Source organism: Callithrix jacchus, chromosome 13, assembly GCF_049354715.1.
Source record: "Callithrix jacchus isolate 240 chromosome 13, calJac240_pri, whole genome shotgun sequence".
Lineage (NCBI taxonomy): Eukaryota > Metazoa > Chordata > Mammalia > Primates > Cebidae > Callithrix > Callithrix jacchus.
In genome coordinates this window covers 120,643,826-120,663,931 of record NC_133514.1, presented here as the reverse complement: position 1 = coordinate 120,663,931, position 20,106 = coordinate 120,643,826, and positions in this window count along the sequence as shown.

Genomic DNA, 20,106 nt, shown 5'->3' with positions numbered 1-20,106 from the left:
GTCTGCATTAGCCTTGCTCTCAACTGGAGGATGGGAATCAAATTTATCAGCTCATTATAATTCGGGAGCAAAGGTCTATGCTGGAGGCCACTACACTTTAGTTAATGGCATGTTTTAAAATGATAGAACAAGAAAAATATTATCTCTGGTAAATCACTGAGTTATTATTGGTTGTTGATTGATTTCTGGTGCTCTCATCTCTCTCCTGACAATGTGATAAAAGTCAGTGTGGACTGAGATTCAAGCTTTCCTTTTTTTAATTTTTTTATTTTTTTTTATTCTTAATTTTTTATTGCATTTTAGGTTTTGGGTTACATGTGCAGAGCATGCAATACAGTTGCATAGGTACACACATGGCAGTGTGTTTTGTTTGCTTTCTCCCCTTCACCCACATTTGGCATTTCTCCCCAGGCTATCCCTCCCCACCTCCCCCTCCCACTGGCCCTCCCCTTTTCCCCCCAATAGACCCCAGTGTTTAGTACTCCCCTCTCTGTGTCCATGTGTTCTCATTTTTCATCACCCGCCTATGAGTGAGAATATGCGGTGTTTCATTTTCTGTTCTTGTGTCAGTTTGCTGAGAATGATGTTCTCCAGATTCATCCATGTCCCTATGAATGACACGAACTCATCATTTCTGATTGCTGCATAATATTCCATGGTGTATATGTGCCACATTTTCCCACTCCAGTCTATCATCGATGGGCATTTGGGTTGATTCCAGGTCTTTGCTATTGTAAACAGTGCTGCAATGAACATTCGTGTGCATGTGTCCTTATAGTAGAACGATTTATAGTCCTTTGGGTATATACCCAGTAATGGGATTGCTGGGTCAAATGGAATTTCTATTTCTAAGGCCTTGAGGAATCGCCACACTGTCTTCCACAATGGTTGGACTAATTTACACTCCCACCAACAGTGTAAAAGTGTTCCTTTTTCTCCACATCCTCTCCAGCATCTGTTGTCTCCAGATTTTTTAATGATTGCCATTCTAACTGGTGTGAGATGGTATCTCAATGTGGTTTTGATTTGCATCTCTCTGATGACCAGTGACGATGAGCATTTTTTCATATGATTGTTGGCCTCATATATGTCGTCTTTCTAAAGTGTCTGTTCATATCCTTTGCCCACTTTTGAATGGGCTTGTTTGTTTTTTTCCTGTAAATCTGTTTGAGTTCTTTGTAAATTCTGGATATCAGCCCTTTGTCAGATGGGTAAACTGCAAACATTTTTTCCCATTCTGTTGGTTGCCGATCCACTCTAGTGACTGTTTCTTTTGCCGTGCAGAAGCTGTGGAGTTTCATTAGGTCCCATTTGTCTATTTTGGCTTTCGTTGCCAATGCTTTTGGTGTTTTGTTCATGAAGTCCTTGCCTACTCCTATGTCCTGGATAGTTTTGCCTAGATTTCCTTCTAGGGTTTTTATGGTGCCAGGTCTTATGTTTAAGTCTTTAATCCATCTGAAGTTAATTTTAGTGTAAGGTGTCAGGAAGGGGTCCAGTTTCTGCTTTCTGCACATGGCTAGCCAGTTTTCCCAACACCGTTTGTTAAATAGGGAATCCTTTCCCCCTTGCTTGTTTTTGTCGGGTTTATCAAAGATTGTATGGTTGTAGATATGTTGTGTTGCCTCTGGTGCCTCTGTTTTATTCCGTTGGTCTATATCTCTGTGCAAGAAAAAGAAATAAAGGGTATTCAAATAGGAAAGGTGGAAGCCAAATTGTCTCTGTAGTATACCTAGAAGACCCCATCGCCTCAGCCCCAAAACTCCTGAAACTGATAAGCAACTTCAGCCAAGTCTCAGGATATAAAATCAATGTGCAAAAATCACAAGCATTCGTCTACACCAATAACAGACTTAAAGAAAGCCAAATCAAGAACTAACTGCCATTCACAATTGCTTTCCTTTTTTTGAACTTTCGTTTTAGGTTCAGGGGTACATGTGAAGATTTGTTACATAGGCAAACTCATGTTGGGGGTTTGTTGTACAGATTATTTCACCACCTGAGTATTTAACCCCTTTCTGCTCCTCTCCCTGCCCCCAACCCCCATCCCCCAGCCTTAAGCGGACCCCAGTGTCTGTTTTTTCCTTCTTCATATTCATGAGTTCACATCACTTATAAGTGAAAACATGCAGTATTTGGTTTTCTCCCCCTGTATGAGTTTGCTGAGGATAATGGCTTCCAGCTCCATCCATGTTTCTGCTAAAGACACGTTCTTGCCCCTTTTTATGGCTGCATAGTATTCCGTGATACATTTGTACCATATTTTCCTTATGCAGTCTGTCACTGACGGGCATTTAGGTTGATTTCATGTCTTTGCTGTAGTAGTGATGCAATGAACATTTGTGCATATTTCTTTATGGTGGAATTTCTATTCCTCTGGTTATATATCCAGTAATAGGATTGCTTGGTGGAATGGTTGTTCTGCTTTTAGCTCTTTGAGAAATTGCCACATTGCTTTCTATAAAGGTAGAGCTAATTTACACTCCCACTCACAGCGTATAGTGCGTAAACATTCCCTTTTCTCTTCAACCTTGCCAGTATCACTTATTTTTTGACCTTTTTTCTTTTATCCTTTTTTCTTTTTTTTGAAACAGGGTCTCACTCAGACACCCAGGCTGGAGTGCAGTGGTGCAATCTTGGCTCGCTGCCACCTCCACGTCCCGAGCTCAAGCTATCCTCCTGCCTCAGCCTCCTGACTAGCTGGGACTTCAGGGTGGCTGCACCATACCTGTCTACAGTTTTAAAATTTTTATAGAGCTGGGGTTTCACAATGCCCAGGCTGGTTTCGAACTCCTGGGCTCAAGTGATCTGCCCACCTCAGCCTCCCAAAGTGCTGAGATTACAGGCATGAGCCACTGTGCCCAGCCGACTTTAATAATAACCATTCTGACTGGTATTTGGTCATTATGACTTTCAAAAATAATAGATGCTTGGCTTACAGTGTAAATTATTATCCTCGTGCAATGGTGAGGTTTTGCACACATATTTTGAGATGTGGATACTTGTGTGGCTGTCTCCTGAGGAGAGGTAAGAAAAGCTCTCAAGTCTCCTCTGACATCCAGGGCTTAGTGTTTGCAGAGACAATTCCCAGTCCTCTGGGGGTCCTTAGACTTCACGTACATTTTCAGTTTTAGTGATGATAAAACACCTTCTCCATATTTATACTTTAGATCTCTCTCAATTGAAATCGTTTGTTGGCAAGAAAATAGAGAAAACAAGAGCAGCCCCATAAACTGTCACCTAGCAGGTGTGGTCTTGTGAGTTTCTGAAACCAGGTGGAGCGACAGCCGAGTTTCATGAAGGCTGGGCTTCACCCAAGCCCTTTGCAGACATTCTCCATTCATCATGGTCACCCCCAGCAGGCGCTAAACTGACTCCACTTTGCAAATGTGGAAACCGGGGCAATGGGCTTCTTGCTCCACCGCAAGTGTGTGGCCAAGCCAGACAAGCTGTCACGCGTTGCCCAGCAGACAGTTTTATTCAGACACAGTTTTGTTAAATCAAATATTACAAATATGCCCTTGCCTATAAAAATTTGCACTTACTATTTTGAAAAACATAAAACTGCATAATCTGTTCTACGTCCTGAAGATCCATATTTTCATCACAAACTGAAAGAAGACCCACTCCATGTGGCCGAATCTCACCAGGACATCTGGCAGGGCTGGCAGCTCCTGGCTCATGGGTGTGCCTAGCTTCTGGAGTCACAGCGCACAGGTGGCTTTGAGGGGCACTGGCTCCCACAGCACAAGGCCACCTGCATCCCATCACTCGGTCTGCGAGGCCCGACTTTTGGAGAATTCCTGAAACTCATCTTGGAGGAGAAGTAGCCTCGCTAACAAGTCATTGATGGCCCTGATGGAGTGATCAGCCCAAAGGAGGGATCAGTGTGGGAGAGAAGGTGCTCAGTTCATGACGGAGAGGGGTGGTTGCCGACGATGGAGCCGGCACAGAGCTGTTCCCCCCACCCCCAGTTTCAGGCTGTCGTGATTCCCCAGGGACGGATTCATGTCTCCCCAGGACTACCCTGTGCCTGCTGAGGATAAAATGTCAGTTGAGTTGTGAGAAGCTCTTCTGCGTCCTCACTTGTGCCAGGTACTGACCAGGCATCTGCACAAGTCACCCAGGTACTAAGTGTCACCCGGAAGCTACACTCCATCCACATTCCACAGTGCACCTGGCTAGGGCTCAGGGCTCCATCCCTAGCCAGGCTGAGAAGGGGCTGCACGAGGTCCTGGGCTAGAAGATGCTCTGTGGAGGGGGTCGAGGGAAGGATGCTGAGCTCATCAAACCCCATTTGCAGCTGATGGAAGTCTGATCTGGAGCAGGCAGAGCAGACCGGGGTGACTCTGGAGGATGCAGCATCCTTAGGCCTCTGGCTTTCTCATGCCTCTGGCTGTGGCTGCTTTGTCATGTCATTCTCCTTGCATGGCCCAAGAAGCACTCACGGAGCTCAGGGAGGTTCACACGTGCTTCCCTGGCCTCCTCATGTCCCTGGCCTCCCCGTGTCCCTGGCTTCACCGTGTCCCTTGCCCACCTCCCCCATGCCCCTGGCCTTCCCGCATCCCTGGCCTCCCTGTGTCCGTGATCTCCCTGGGGTGGTGGTCCTGCCATGTGGGCTGTTCCACTGTCTCAGTGTCCACTGTCTTGTGTCCATGATCCCACTGCATCCATGGTCTTCTGTGTCAGTGATCTCGCTGTGTCTGTGGTGTTTCCATGAAGGTGGTCTTGCCATTCCGTGGCATGTTCATGCCTCACTGCCTTTGTGATTTTGCCATGTCTGTGCTCTCACCATACACGTGGTCTTGTGATGTCCATGGTCTTGCAATGTGTGTGGTCTCACCACCAGCAGAGGGTGGAACCAGGACACACGCCATCCCCAGGGAGCCCAGGCCTGAGGACCTTCACCTCTGCAGCGTGCCCCTGCTCTGGCGGTGCCCTCAGGTGCACATGTGCTCCTGGGAATCTGAGACACCGTTCTGTTGTCTGTGGTTGTTCTGCCATCTGTGGTCGATCCATCCATGGTCGTTCTGCCATCTGTGGTTGTTCTGCATCCATGGTTGTTCTGTGTCCATGATCGTTCTGCCATCTGTGGTTGTTCTGCATCCGTGGTTGTTCTGTGTCCATGATTGTTCTGCCAGCTGTGATTGTTCTGCTTCTGTGGTTTGTTCTGTGTCTGTGTTTGTTCTGCCATCCATGGTTGTTCTATGTCTGTGGTTGTTCTGCATCCGTGGTTGTTCTGTGTCCATGATTGTTCTGCCAGCTGTGATTGTTCTGCATCCATGGTTGTTCTGTGTCCATGATCGTTCTGCCAGCTGTGATTGTTCTGCTTCTGTGGTTTGTTCTCTGTCTGTGTTTGTTCTGCCATCCATGGTTGTTCTGCATCTGTGGTTGTTCTGTGTCCGTGGTTGTTCTGTGTCTATGGTTGTTCTGCATCTGTGGTTGTTCTGACATCCGTGGTTGTTCTGACATCTGTGGTTGTTCTGTGTCCATGGTTGTTCTGTGTCCGTGGCTGTTCTGACATCTGTGGTTGTTCTGTGTCCCTGGTTGTTCTGTGTCTGTGGTTGTTCTGTATCCGTGGTTGTTCTGACATCTGGGGTTGTTCTGTGTCCATGGTTGTTCTCTGTCTGTGGTTGTTCTGTATCCATGGTTGTTCTGTGTCCATGGTTGTTCTCTGTCTGCGGTTGTTCTGTATCCGTGGTTGTTCTGTGTCCATGGTTCTGTGTCTGTGGTTGTTCTGACATCTGTGGTTGTTCTGTGTCCATGATTGTTCCGTGTCCCTGGTTGTCCTGCATCCATGGTTGTTCTGACATTCGTGGTTGTTCTGTGTCCATGGTTGTTCTCTGTCTGTGGTTGTTCTGTATCCGTGGTTGTTCTGTGTCCATGGTTGTTCTCTGTCCGCGGTTGTTCTGTATCCGTGGTTGTTCTGTGTCCATGGTTCTATGTCTGTGGTTGTTCTGACATCTGTGGTTGTTCTGTGTCCATGGTTGTTCTGCATCCGTGGTTGTTCTGACATTCGTGGTTGTTCTGTGTCCATAGTTGTTCTCTGTCCGTGGTTGTTCTGTGTCCGTAGTGTTCTGTGTCCGTGGTTGTTCTCTGTCTGTGGTTGTTCTTCCCATCGCTGTTGTCATCGTAACTTTCATTTTGATTGTTCCCACAACCACAATTGAATTCCAGGTTGTAGGGAGGGATGGATGGGGCCGGCATCTCTGTACCTCTGCTAAAGAGGTTCCCTCTGCTCTGCTTGGAGAGTGGTGGCAGAGCAGCAGCCCAGGCTGTGCCAAGAAGACAGGTGACCACCCAACCCTGCCAGCCCTGGGTGGCAGAGGTGCCCGCTGGCCTAGAGGAAAGCAGTAGAGGATGGTGGTTACATGCATCTCATCAGCATAGAAATGACCCCCGCTCAAATTTCATTCTCCCAATGACCAGCTGTGTGACCTTGGACCACCCGCTTGGCCCCAAAACTTCAGCTTCAGATCCGCTGCAGGAGGATGCCGGCAGCATGTGGCCCATAGCGATGGGACAATTAAATCTAATGATGACCCTCAAAAGTTGGGCACACTCTCACACCCTCTCTCTTCCTTCTCAATTTCTTTCCCCCCCATTTCCATGGTGAACACAAGCTCTTGCAAACATCATTAGCTAAGGGTGTGACTTTCAGGCTTCCTTGCTGGGCAGTAAGGATGGCACAGACCTCACTGAGACACAGCCCGTCTTTGCTGCTGCACCCGTCCAACCCAAGCTCCGGCCATTTGGCAGCAGGAGAGTGTGCAAACTAGTGCTGTAGGCACATTCCTCAAACTCTGTGCTCAACGAGTGACATGTGCCAATACTGGGCCCCAAGTACTCATTCTGCAAATACCGAAGTTCCAGGGAGCAAGTGAATGACGGTATGGAGTTTAAAATAGATAATTCCCTTTAAAGACCATTTTAAATAAAGGATGCACCTTTCCATGCCCTGGGTGGGTCTTTTATGTAGAAAACAATTTAACCCTATCACAGTGTCACTCCAGATGACAAAATAATATCTTGAACCACTTTCAATTCAGTTCCAAAATATTGAAGAAATTATGTTAACCCCTGTATTAGAGGCTTGAGCATGGAAAAGGCCAGAAGCAAGGCTGCTCTCAGTTTATTGGTGTTTTATTGATCCACACTTCAGATGAGACTCTTCTCAAACGGGAGGACGCAGACGTAGGAGACTTGAGCAGGGGAGGAGCTTTCATGACTCCTGTGAGCAGGTGCGGCAGGCACCTTGGGGCAGGTCCTGCACAGGGACGCACTTCAGGTGGCCTTGGTTTCCCAAGGGAAGCTGGGACGAATCCCAGGAGGAAGAGCTCCTCCATGTCACGTGCCCTCTGAGGGTCACACTGGGCTCCCCATGGGCCAGCGGTGACGGGAGGCACCATGGAGGCGTGGGCCCCGACTCTGGCTCCTGCCACGTGACAGAGCCAGCACGCCAACGCCATCACCAGGTTGCCCCGCCATTTATTAAACATTTTAACCAGAAAGGAGCATTAAAGGGGCCTTCAGATTAGGAACACAATTGAAAAACCTCTAAGAAAGGAAATATCTTATTAATTCATTAAGTCAAACTGCTTGTATCTACACTTGTATGACTAGAATTATGGTTCATTAACTTCATTTCTTTATATGAGTTAATTAGCTCAGAGGAGGCCAGAAATTAATTACCAGCTTATATAGTTTGTGCAGAATGGCATTCTGTTTATTTAGTTTCTCCTATTAACTTTTAATCTCTTCAAACAATAAAAGAGGTAATTAGTATTTTATAAACAAAAATGAATGCAACAAAGGCAAATAATTTGCCCAGTCCTGACGCTCCTGTGAGAACCCTGATAGTTGGGTGGCTGAAGTTACAGACCTTTCCAGCGCTCGCCATGAGTGGAGCAGAGTGTGTGGTGCAGGTGTGGTGGGACCCGTCCACCACTGGAGCAGGGGTACCAAGAAGTACTCATGGAGCAGAAGCACCAGCCTTAAAATGTTTCCTGCTGTTTGAAAATAATTGCCCATGTATTCCACTACAGTCGCTGTGTAAACTCCCTCTCCAAACACGTTAGAAGATATACTTTCATCGACAAAACAGGCAGGCAGGAGAACTCCACCTGAATGTCTTATGCTCTTCTCTTTATGTTGTCTGCTGGCATAGAGATTTAAAATAATACGTTTGCTAGTTTTATTATGCAGAATGTATTCATTAATATAATTGCCCAATCCATATTAGATGGTATATTATATCTATTAAAAGAAGAAAAAAGACAAAGAATTGATATTTGGTCTGACATTGAAATGGATCTTTCTGATGAGTAAGAACTGACTGGGAGCATTTTACAAGTTCATGTCTGTAGAGCTGGCGAAAAGGAACCTCAGAGATAGTTCCAATGTACCGTGTTTTCTGAATTTACAATTACACACTTTTGAAACTTCCAAGGGGCTTTTCACAGTATGTATATTTAGTCACTTTCTAGCAAGATATTTAATGAATTACAGGAGTTATTTAATCAATGTATTTTGTTAGCATAACATTAATATTAATTAAATGTTCATTAAAAAAATTGGATCCTTAACAGCCTGCATCCAGGGGCTCCGAGTGCGGTGCAGAAGCCTTCTTCTCAGCGGGACGCAGCTTCCCTGCGAAGCCTTTATCAGACAAACTTATATTAGTAGAAACTATCCTCCAAGTTCTTTTAGTACACATTATTTCCTTCAAAATAATAACTTGAACTGCAAAGGTCCACTGAGTTTCATTTCTCCCTGCTGCCGGCAACGCGAGCGTTTTCAGCATCTCTTGAGATCAGCTCTGCCAACTCGGACCTCAGTGCACTGAGCCCTGTGTGATAATGGGAGGAAGAGAAGACCCAGGGCACCACAGCTTCTCTGTCTGTACATAACACCAAAACAACACTGACCACACCCCCTTCTCCTGTGAGAAGCCAAAAAACAGAATCGGAACTTATTGGAGGAAAATTTTAACTTAGATGAATACTGTAGGGTTTTGGGTTTTTTATTTTTATTTTTTCTGTATTGGTTGAAGAATCCTTTGAGTGAAGGGGTTTTCCGAGTTGGTCCACGTCTCGATGGAATTTCAGAGCTGATTGCATCTATTCCTCAGGGTGGAAACACTGTACTTCTCACGAGCCACGTGGGAGCATCGAATTCTTCATTCCAAGCATTTGAATCATCGAAATTGATTTTAACCTGTGACAAAACAGGATTTTTCTTCCCAAGCCCTGCGCATGCCCGCCCTGTTTTGCCTCTGTCCTCCTGATGAGAAGCAGCTGCCATTGGCCCTGATTCACACGTGGGCACAGGCCCTTCCCTGCCAGCACTAGCCTGGCAGTGCCAACTGCCATCCACAGCATCTAGCCAGGGGCAGCTCCAGACACCATGGTCCAAGCAGCCATGCTCCTGGACGGGCCTCCAGGATGGGCCTGCCCTGCACGCAGAGTCTAGATCATGGGCTTTCAAGAGTTGGCTCCTGTAGAGACACAAACACCGAACTTCACAGACGCGGGTGTGTGCGTGTTGGAGGAGCAGATGATGGAAGGCAGGATGGGTTGTGTTCCCACTGGTCTTGTCCACTGGACCAGAGCCCAGGCGAGGGCCACCACCTGCCAGTGTGAAATAAGAACATTCCCCTCTCCCCACTGCAGAGTTCTGTCCATCAGACCCAGCAGAGGCGGGTGCTGGATCAACACACCAGGGACGCCTCCGCGCCTGTGTCTAATCAGGCTGCCAAATTCAAGGCTGCACACCCACTTCAAGTTTCACTGCAAACCTGGGGGCCACGTGGCTTGGCACCCTGTGTCCTTCCCGCTGTCCTCCGCTCTCAGGGTTACATGAACATCTGGGGACTTTCAGCCTCCTCTTTTCTTGCATCTGTGATTCCGTGGTTAAAAAGCTTCCTACTTTCTCCATTACGGCAATTGTAACACTGCCTCTTTTCCTCATCTTCAATTCTACTGCTTTCCATAGTTCATTTATTCTTCCTAAAAACAATGCTTTTCTCAACCTTTCTGGAGCATAAATATATTAGTCCTTATCACAGATCTGCCCACAAGGTCTCTGTGGTTTTGCTGGAGCCCACATTTCTGCGGCACTCATGCCTCGTTTGCACATCTGGGCACAGAAAGACAAACAACGTATCGCAGCATGAAAGAGGCAGAGAACCAGGGAAGAAAGAGGATACATTTCTCAACAAACCACCCCGTATCTTATGGATTCTTTTCCACAGGACACGAAAACACATAGTAAATCCTCCTCAGCTCATGCACTATCGCATGTCACAGTGTTGTCAAAGGTGAGAACATTTTTGCCTGAAAACCCTCAGTCCACAGGAGGGAATACAAATAAGCCCACATCCACACAGGTGCATCTCAACTGGATTTCACCTGAGTCACTGTAATTTTGGGGGAAGATAATAATTCAGTATTTTGTGTGATACATACTGAGATTTTTCAAATTCACAAGTTCCCCTAAAGCACAGATCTTCTGAACAGAGGAAACTGCAGCATGGCTGCCTGAATGAGGTGAGACTTACTCGGCAGGTGAGGCAGCCCCTCCTGAGAGCAGGTGAATGGGGTCATCTCTCAGAAATGTTGCCTGCAGGGGTGGGATGCACGGCCCCTCTCAGCTCCCAAGCACTTGTGGGAGCTGCTCAGGCAAATGAAACCTGAGCCTGGCCTAGGTTTCCTGGCCGGACCAAGTGATTCCAGAAAGCAGACGTGTGCCCGGTGCATGGGCATGATGGCGCACACAGTGTGGCCAAGGTCTGGCATGGTCCCAAGCAGAACTCCAACCTTGGCCTCAACAGCCTGGAGTGCAGCCCGCCTACCCTCTTGCACCAGCTATGTTTTGGGTCCACGCAGATGGCGTGCCCTCCTGACCTCTGAGCTTCCACAATCTTTCCTCGACACCTGCAGAGAGACACACACGCCTCACTGCCGTCACCACCACCATCTCAAACATCTTCCTAAAACGATGGGGTTGGGGTCATAGAGTCCTCCAAGGGTGGGCTTACGGAGCCTTTCCCAGATCCCTGGGTCCTCCCTGGTCTAATCTAGTCTCATGGAGCCCTGGGAGGATTCATTCAGCCTGGGAAGCCCCAGGGTTCTGTGTTCTGAGGACCTACAGTTATTCTGAGTCTGTGCTCAGGGAAAATGTGCTGCTGTGGGCGCTCAGGGAAAATGTACTTCTCAGGCAGAAGCTTGGCCCATGTGCCTTGGAAGTGCCTGCCATTTTCACATGTAATAAGAGATTGAGAGTAAGGGTGCCAGTGTCCACGTTTCCCATTGTAAGGTTGGCAAAAGTACAATATGTTCTAGAAATACAGAAAGGTCAATAATTCAGTGAGCTAACATCACTGGTCTTGATATTTATTTAAGCATCTCTATTTAAAAACCAAAGTGGGATAAAATCAAGACCTAAAGCAACGCGTATTTTACCAATATAAAAGCTTTATATTTTCTTATCGGAAGTGTGAGAGGGGCCTCTTGGGAAGACGAGAGAGGCAGAAGCAGAGGGAGGGATCTTGCTGAGCATATTCAAGATGGGAAAAGGAACCGATTTAAAAATCTTACTTCTCTGAAATGTGAATTTACCTAAAGCCTTACAAAAATGTTACCAGCCATGAAAGCATGTTTTGAATGCTTATCGCACAGTAATGGGCGATATTGTAGGGCCTTATCCGGGAAGGTTAACTTAAGGGGCACACAGCCCTAAGGTCCATTGTTCCGGCAACACTGGAGGAAGGTTAGGACAGGAGCCGTTTAAAAGGTCGGAGGACAGAGCTGCTTCACTTCCTCACTTCCAGGCGCACAGGTTGGCGCCAGGCCGAGTCTTGGTGTTTTCTTTATGTGTAGTAGAGTTTGTAGAAATTAAATTAAATCAAATGAAATGGCATCTGTCATTTACATAAACAGTGGCCGGCTCAGAGCAGGCACTCAGAACCGCTCCTGCGCGTTACCGTAGCTGTGAGAACAGGCGGCTCGGAGCTCTACCCTCCGACATCCTCTTCCCCCATTGCCATAGTTTAGCCTGCCGTGCACATTGAAGTCCTGGCGTTTTCCTTCATGAATTTATTATGCTAACCCTTCCAAGGAAAACACAGCGTTTCCTTTTCATTTGGTTCTGATCTTTTTACTTTTCTATTCTCTCTTTCCGTGGTCAGCACAATATTTGTCCCCAGAGACCTCCATGTCCCAATCCTAGGAAGCTGTGAATGGTTCTGTTACAGGTAAGGGAAGCCATATTGCCAATCGACTGAGCTTAGCACAGAGTTTTCCCAGGATGGTCTGGGTGCTCCAAAGTAATGACAGGGGTCCTGCAATGTGAGGGGAAAGGCGGGAGAGCCAGTGTCGGGGAGCTGCTGTGTGAGAGGCTGGCTGGTCCCACTGCCTTTGGATGTGGAAGAGGGACCAGGAGCCAAGGAGTGTGGGCTGCCACCAAAGCTGGAAAACTCAAGGGTGGGTTCTCCCTGGGGTGCCGGCATGGAAGCCGCCCTGCAGACACCCTGCTTTTATCTGATGAAACCCCCTGGGGCTTGTGACTCAGAACTGTAAGATAACAAATGTGTATTGTCATGCACCACTCAATTTGTGCTACTTTTTACACTAACATTAGGAAATGAATGCTTCACCTGTGTTATTAATTTCTGGCTTAATACAAATCCTGCTTTCTATTCTAATTTAATATGTACAGGATAAATTCTGTATATATTTACATTAACATTCCAAAATATCGCATTAATACGCACCACTAAAGAAACTTCAGCTGTTTCTCCTCATTCTCGTGGGGGATAAAAACTCCCTACTTGGTTATGTAAGGGTATTTCTAGTTTATCTATTCAGCATTGACTCCCGCTTCCCAGTTAGAAAACGCATGGCTGCCTCTGCGTGCGCTTGACCATATCCACCTTCACCTGACGAGTCAGGCCCCTGAGACGTGGACTCCTGCCTCCCTACCAAAACCCACCCCTCCGGTTCCTGTTCAGTCCCCTGTCTCTTCCACAAAGCAGCCTCTAGTTCCTGAAACCCCAATTGTTGAGCTACTTATCCCTCTCTATATCCACTACACTTACTGCACGCAGCCTAAAGCTACCAGCCCGGCAGTGGCTACTTCCAGAAGACACAGAACGGTTTGCTGTAGGAGGGCAGGTTGCAGCCAGAAGACACGGGAGCTTTTCAGGATCCAAATCCACACCCAGTTACCACGAATAATTTAAGGCAGTCATTCAAAAACCACAAGTTCAGGTGAATGTGTGTGGCATCAGGTGGTGACCACAATTCCGAACACAGAACTGTAAGCAAATGCATTTGGTTTATGTTCCTCTAACTTTACCACAATGTGTGTGTGTATAATATTTATATATTTAATTTTCATTTATATATTTATGCATGAGCATACAATTATATATAATTATGTGAGCAAGATATATAATTGTATATATGTGTACATAGGTTGCATTTGTGTTTATAGATACATATTTTTGCCTCATCATAAATACATACACGTGTATAGTATTCATGTATATGTGTGTGTGTGTATGTGTGTGTATGTATTTCAAACCCAGCAAATGATCAAAGAAATTAGACTCCTCAGTACAGCATCCCCCTCTGCCACCCCTCTGTGCAGCAAAGCTGCATCCTGAGCTCTCATCGGAATGCTTCTCTGCGTTCTGTATACAAACTCTAGAACCTTCTATCATCCTGATATATACATGTGCACACCAAGGCAAGCAGACACCAGCAGGTCCCTACCTGGCAGTGGAGGAAATGGTCTTTCTTCTCTGTTCTCACTCTTGACCAAGGTTATTCTCTTTATCATGTGCAGATTTTATTGAGTGATGCCAAGTGAGATGAATAGAAGCAAATAATGACAGGGCTGAGGAGATGAAGCACGAGGCGGGGTCGCCAAGGTTCCGCACTGAACAAATTGAGTCACATCTACTTCTCATCCATTATTTAGGGGTGATTGGCCGGGCTTGGCTTCTATAGATTTGATAATCATTCAGATGTCCATATTTAATACGTAACATAAATTTCTCATTTGGATGTCGATGGCTTGTCACTGCTGAACAACAATGCATAAAAGGAGAGCTAATGTATGGATTCTCAGAAATATTTGACATAAATAAATACGTAAGAAGGAGATAATAAAATCTGTTTCTGTCTGCCTGCCAGCGAGGCTTCATGTCAGGCCGGACAGCCCCGCGTAATGGCGTGATTTTATGCCGCTGTATCCTATGAATATTGGCCTGCACACTGGAGATTAGCACACAGCAGATGTTTCTCTGCAGGCTAACAAATATATCACCCCTGATAACGGATGACAAATGTTGTTCCATATTGTGTCAGACAAAACCAGGGCTCTTGTAAAACAAGTGTTACAGCTGGAATAGGATATTTTAACACAGTTACCTAAGGAGAAGACAGACAGACAGTCACCTGCTCCAAAGGTGTCTGAACGCCAAGCCACGCTGGTGTGCCCAGCCAGGCAGGCGAGGGACAGCTCAGAGAGTGTGGGGATGAGGAGCCCGCATCCGTGAGGGGTCCTCCCTGCCTCCCGGAGGTCACATGCCTGAGTCTTTCCTTCCAGGAGCTCTCACCAGCACAGACCAGCAAACATACTCAGCTGTCTGGGAGGAGAGAGCCGCTGAGATAGGATGAGAACAGCTCCTTTCTTTATTTATTCTGGCGACTTCAGAGGCAGCCGACTGACAGAGTTAAATGTCCATGTGATAAGACACAGCAAAAACCGCTCCTCTTTAAGAATGTGACACCCAGTTAACTAGCACCCACGGCCCCTCTACTGTGGCCGCTTCTCCAGTGCCTGCTGGGCAGCTGCATCGGCCTCCAGCAGACCTTTGCAGAGCTGGGGTAATACTAATTTCTCCCTCCTTGCCCATTTGTTTATTCATTCTGTGTCTCTCCTCCTGTCTTTCCCTGCAAAAAAACACCCACAAATTCTATTCCATAACCTTCACAACCCACTGGCTTCCAGGCAACTCAGCAATTGTGGAGCTGGGCAGCAGATTTTCATTCTGGGTCCCGCTCAGGACTGGGCCACTGAGACGTTCCGGGGCTCCGGGACTGGCGGCCGGGCTGTGCACTGAAGTAAATACACCATCTCGTTGGCCAGCAAAGATGCTGAGAAGGAAGCTCAGAGAACAGGACGGCAACTTTCCGTCACTTTCTGACGCGTTAATGAACTTTTCCTCACCTCCCCCTTCCTCATGGAGACTTTGCCTGCCAGTTACCGTGTTTTCCCCAAGCAATTTTATACAATGAGACGGTAACAGTTGTTTGTCTGATAAAGCACGTACTATTTAGAACACAGATGTTTGATTATTATTTATTTCTCTCTGAAGCCCACTAATTCAGTCCCAAATGATCTCTTTTTCCCTTTTGCTTAAATTTAATTTGGAATGTATGTTGTTGGTAAGTGACAGATAGTTTAATTATTAATAGGTTCCTGTAATGCAATGCACCATAGTTTTAAACTCTTCGGGGGCCAAACACCACCACCTCCTTCCTCCCTCACGCTTCTAGGACTCCTTGATGAATACAAAGGTAATTACAAGACGCACGACAAACCTGCATGTATTATCTTCCTTCCTCAACATTTGCGCTTGCCTATGATTTGTATCAAGTGCCACTCAAACGGCAGAGCAGCCGTAAATCACTGCGGCCTTTGGGGTGTCCTTGTCTGTGGAGCCATGATATTTATCTAGATGTGCCTATGTATCCAGCTGTATCTCATGGGTAGCTTCATGGATATTGTAATTATAATCCCAAAAGAAGAGTTCAACCCAAACCTCCACTCGCCTAAAAGTCAGTACTGGGACATCAATAAGAAACCACAGCGGAGGAGGTAACTGCACAGAAATAAAAGTTAGTAAGAGAAGGAAAAAATCGCCCACGTTGAGAATGTCCTGCGGAATAAAGCCGTCAGCTGCTTTTCTGTGGCTTGTTAGCTCGGCTGGAGCCGGTAGTGACAGAGCAAGCCCTGGGCTGCAGCCCTGTGTGGACCAGTTAGTCTCACAGGCTGCCTCTCTAATCACAGCCGCCTTACCACCGGTCAGAAGGAGGCCAGGACCAAGGGGTGTCTGAGAAGCAGCGCAGCTCATCACTCCAAGTGGGGCGGGGAGCTCAGTGCCTGCCGGCTAACCATAGCGTGGGGCACCTCTGAGGGACACGGGCCCGGGGGAGTCCTCCGAGGCTCAGGCCCCGCCTTCAGTGTGTCTTCGCCCTGAGCATCACAGGAGCATCTGATGTCCTGAGCATCACGGGAGCATCTGATGTCCTGAGCATCACGGGAGCATCTGATGTCCTGAGCATCACGGGAGCATCTGATGTCCTGAGCATCACGGGAGCATCTGATGTCCTGAGCATCACGGGAGCATCTGATGTCCTGAGCATCACGGGAGCATCTGATGTCCTGAGCATCACGGGAGCATCTGATGTCCTGAGCATCACGGGAGCATCTGATGTCCTGAGCATCACGGGAGCATCTGATGTCCTGAGCATCCGAACCGCAGCACGTGCTGCACAGTTTGCAAACATAAATCTCGTTTCCTTTTTTATGGAAACAGGGCATCCATCCGAGAGAACCTAAGTGTCCTTTGTTTGTCCTGACTCTTGCAGAGGCCCCATCCCAGTTCCTGGGCCTCTCTACGTTCCTGAAAAATGCCTGGGAAATTAACCAGCTCCCTGCTGATTCAACTCTCTACCACAGTGAAAATTAGTCCCTTGTCTCAGTGATAGGTCTCAGTGCGACTGGTTACCGCTGAGGTGCTAGCCTGTTTCCTTCTTTGTCCTTGAAAGCAAAGAGTGTCTTGCTCACTGGAGATTTTAGCAAATGAAAACATATAATTTGAAATCAAAGTCTGTGGTCACACTTTCAATACAAATGATGTACACGTTTTGTCTGTGGTCACACTTTCAATACAAATGATGTACACGTTTTGTCTGTGGTCACACTTTCAATACAAATGATGTACACGTTTTGTCTGTGGTCACACTTTCAATACAAATGATGTACACGTTTTGTCTGTGGTCACACTTTCAATACAAATGATGTACACGTTTTGTCTGTGGTCACACTTTCAATACAAATGATGTACACGTTTTGTCTGTGGTCACACTTTCAATACAAATGATGTACACGTTTTGTCTGTGGTCACACTTTCAATACAAATGATGTACACGTTTTGTCTGTGGTCACACTTTCAATACAAAGGATGTACACATTTTGTCTGTGTGTGTGTGTTGGGGACGATAGAATCACTGATAGGGAAAAATTGCATCAACATAAAGACTGAAAAATTAATGAGTACAATCACTGGGGTACAAAAAACCAACCTCACTGGACTCAACAGTAACAGTACATGCTAAGAAAAATGCAGCCTAGCAGTGCACACACGCATAATTCCGCCAAGATTCACCTGTCATTAAACCAAGAGCATCCCGTATGACTGTGTGGCCATCAAGCCACAAGAAAGGAAGGGAGAACAGGTAAGCTTTGGAGATGGGAGTGCAGCCCCAGCCATGCCCCAGGTAGTGGGGGGAGACAGCTTCAGAGGCCTTGCAGACAAGAGCCCGACTCCTCTGCCTGCTGCCCCAGCTGTTCTCACGCAGCAAGTGTTTTCAAAGGGGTGGAAAAGATGAAGGATGTGGGCTTCCGGACCACACAGTGGCCTGGAAAATGTGCACGTTGTTGTCATAGCTGATCTTAAATTCAAAAATGTAAAAACTGCAGCTACTTTTTGCAGATGTAGCTGTAAAATTTTAGGAATATTTGCATTATAGAGATCTTAATATTATCGTTCTATTGGCCTTCCAAATTTGATAACTAATTTTTTTGTTCTGTTTAGAAAATCTGAAAACAAAGAGTCAGTTTTTCTAAGGATCCCAAGTGAAAAATGACAGAGCAGGTAGAAGGTGAGTTTTACTCCGTGCAGCATTTGAAAACCCAGAGCCTCTCTGTCTCCAGGGAAGCGTCATCAAGGAATTGAGTTCATACCTAATTTTAAAAATCTTTCTGAAACATCTTTTCAAGGGTCGGATGTGTTATTCGTTTTCTTTTTCTCCTGTAGGAATGCTTCATGCACTTTTTGAACACTAAGCTGCAGTATCCCTTTGAAAAATGGAACAGCATTAACATAATAATTAAAGAACTGACTAAGCAGGAAGGAGGGAGGGCAGGAAGGAGGTGGAGAGAACAGGCATCTCAAACTGCTGGGAGCCCCTCAGCGGGAACGGGGCACCCCGGGCTCCTAAGCTGTGCGTTTCCAGTAGAGGAGAAAGGAATGTGTGTGGCAAGAAGGAGAGAGTCCACAGAACGGTGAGGCTCCTGAGATGGTAGTCTCAGAGGTAGGGTCATTACGTCCTGATGTGTTCATTACCTTTGCTACTAGGAGTTTGATTAAATACATTTTTCCTAATGACGTTCTTTCCCCTACTTCTACCGGCAAAACAAACAAGCAAACAAAAGGAACAAACAAAAAACGCCACGAGCCATAAAGCAAAGCCTGATCGTCTCCCACTGGGACAGAGCAAATACAACCTAAACAAAATCTCCTTCAGAAAGGAGCTACACAGTTGGAGCATAGAGAGTAGACTGTGAACCTTCAGCAAACACATGATGAATGGATCCCAGTGTCAAGCATTCCTGAAACGTCCAAGTCTCTCCCTTATTCTTGATTAACCACATGACACAATGGTACAAAGTGTCACAAAGTGTCCCCGTATGACTGTGTGGTAGCCATGCAGTGATATGATACACCGGTGCCAGGTAGTCGCTACTGCAGCTTATTAGAAACCTGATTTGAGATGATATGTCACAGTGTGCTTGAGTTTGCTTCTTGACCATTGAAATTAATGAGTGAAACTTCAGTGCTCTCTGGCTCAGAGCGTATCCTCAGGGATGTGTGTTCCCTGTGGTGAGGATCCGGGGGACTTTCCAGGGTGCTGCCAGCCCCAGGCTTCCAGAAGGTTAGGTCCTCAGAACCAAAGGCTGCTAGTTGGACTTTTTCCTGCCATCCGAAATCACTCCTGCTAAGAGACACGGGAGCGGCAGAACCCCACAGAACACAGGTTTCCAGAGACCTAGTGTCTTAGAAGTTGTCCCCATAAATAGCCCAGATAAACAGCAACGCATGGGCAAATGTAGGGTGCGGCGCTCTTGAAAGTTCTATTTGCTTAACACAAATCAACAGATGTGACCTGAAAGGAAGAGACGGCTTCTTACTCCCCAGCTTCTCCTATTCCCTCGACGTGTTGTTAAGTAGGAATCCCAGCAGAGACGCAGGTATTTAGAAAATGACGGCCAATTCCTGGTTTGTTGAATCCATTTCCTGACGATTCACAGCCACCTAACAAACTATTAGAAAAGCAATTTTATTTTTCTCAGATTCCTATAACCATAACTAGAATAGCGTGATATCTGCACAATTAAAGCTATTTTCTGTGAAATTAAAACACCGATTTATTTCCCCAACGTTCTCCTGTGAAAATAATCTGAGTAGCAGCATAATCCATATTTGAACAACCTTTTTATTATGTGCGATATGCGTTCAGCAAACGAATGCTTTTTCTCTCCCGAACCATTTTCACTGCAGCCTCGTAAGCTTTAGGTTTGCTTCTTATCTGTTTCCTTTATTAAAAAAACTTAAAAATCTAAGTAATTAAACTTCTGCACTGATTATATATATATGTGTGTGTGTGTATGAATATATATGTTATATATAAGTTTTCTGTATATACAAAAGCAAATAAAATGTGTTATATATATATATAACATCTAAGTAAAAAGAGAAGCTAGTGATTCTCCTCCAAAACCATGGCTATAGCAGACATAGATTATACTGTATCATTAGAGCGTCCTGTCTCAAATAATGTGTCAAATTGGGCAGATAATGAGTTACTCAATGCAGACATATATACACTTATAAACCCTGCACTAGCGTACAGTAAATGGGGCGACATTTCCCAGGGAGGTCACAACAGCAACCTCTTAGAAATGAAATTTTAATTCTCCTGCTCACCACCTGTGTGGCTCCAGCACTTTGCCCTTCTGGTCTCAGGAATCTGC